Source organism: Arvicanthis niloticus, chromosome 4 (genome assembly GCF_011762505.2).
Source record: "Arvicanthis niloticus isolate mArvNil1 chromosome 4, mArvNil1.pat.X, whole genome shotgun sequence".
Lineage (NCBI taxonomy): Eukaryota > Metazoa > Chordata > Mammalia > Rodentia > Muridae > Arvicanthis > Arvicanthis niloticus.
Genome location: NC_047661.1, coordinates 33015613 through 33016750, shown reverse-complemented (window position 1 = coordinate 33016750; position 1138 = coordinate 33015613).

Below are 1138 nucleotides of genomic sequence, written 5' to 3'. Positions count from 1 at the left end.
CTAAAGCACATAAAGAGAGCTCAAGGACTCTTATGGACATGTTGGGGAAAGGATTTGGGGTCCCATAGGATAGAGGGACTCCACAGGAACACCAACACAGTCAACTAACCTGGACCATTGGGAGCTATTAAGGACTGAACACTAACCAAGAAGCATACTGTAGCCCCATCATGACCTATGGCATGATTGTAGTAAATGTGCAGCTCATTTCCTACATGTGGGTTTCCCAACATGTAGCTTGGGGCAGAACCACACTTCTGTTCCCCAAAGCATTGGTGAATGACCCTCTCTTAGTTTTTCTTCTCTTCTATGAATCTCTCTCTCAAGACTGCCAATCTAAGTTACTATTGGGATATTCCTCTTTCAAAGATCAAACCAAAATTTTATTTCCTGTCTGCCATGGCCTCTATTATAAATCTTTTTGTTCACTATCCTTCTGAGACTTTTATATCCTTCCTCTGTGACTTCTTATTTTCAAATATCTTTATCTACAGATACTGTCACCTTTAAGAAACCAAGCATATTTTAATCATTTTCTCATGGTCTTAGTCTGTAAAAATGATGACCACACACTGATCTACCCCATGTTTTCACTCTTTGCAATTGATTACATGATTACAGTCATTGATGACAAAAAAATTTCTGACTCTAAAATACATGAGGAATGGACAGAAATTCTCATGTGTCTAACATGATAAACTCATTCACATGCAGAATGAATTCCAGTGAAATGCTCAGTGGTTAAATAGATGCTGGATGTAAATGATTCTTATGCACTAGTGGAAATCTGGTACAGTATGTAAAATAGATGAAACCATAGTATTTGGCAATTCTATACATTCCAATAGGATAAAAAGATCAATATATTGCAAAAAACAACATATATAACTAAATCATTGATAATATCAAATAAAGGATTATAGATATTTTTAATTATAACATTGAATAATCTCAGAGCTAATATTATTTGGTAGACTCTAGGCTAATATGGAATCTAAAACAGCTGACAGAATTGATAGTTGGAGGAATAATGGGCCATTTTGTCCATCATTTTGTTGAAGTTTGTCTTTCCTGAAATCAGTGCAAAATATGATAATACAATTTCTTTTATTTTTTTACATTTTTCTTCAAATTAGAA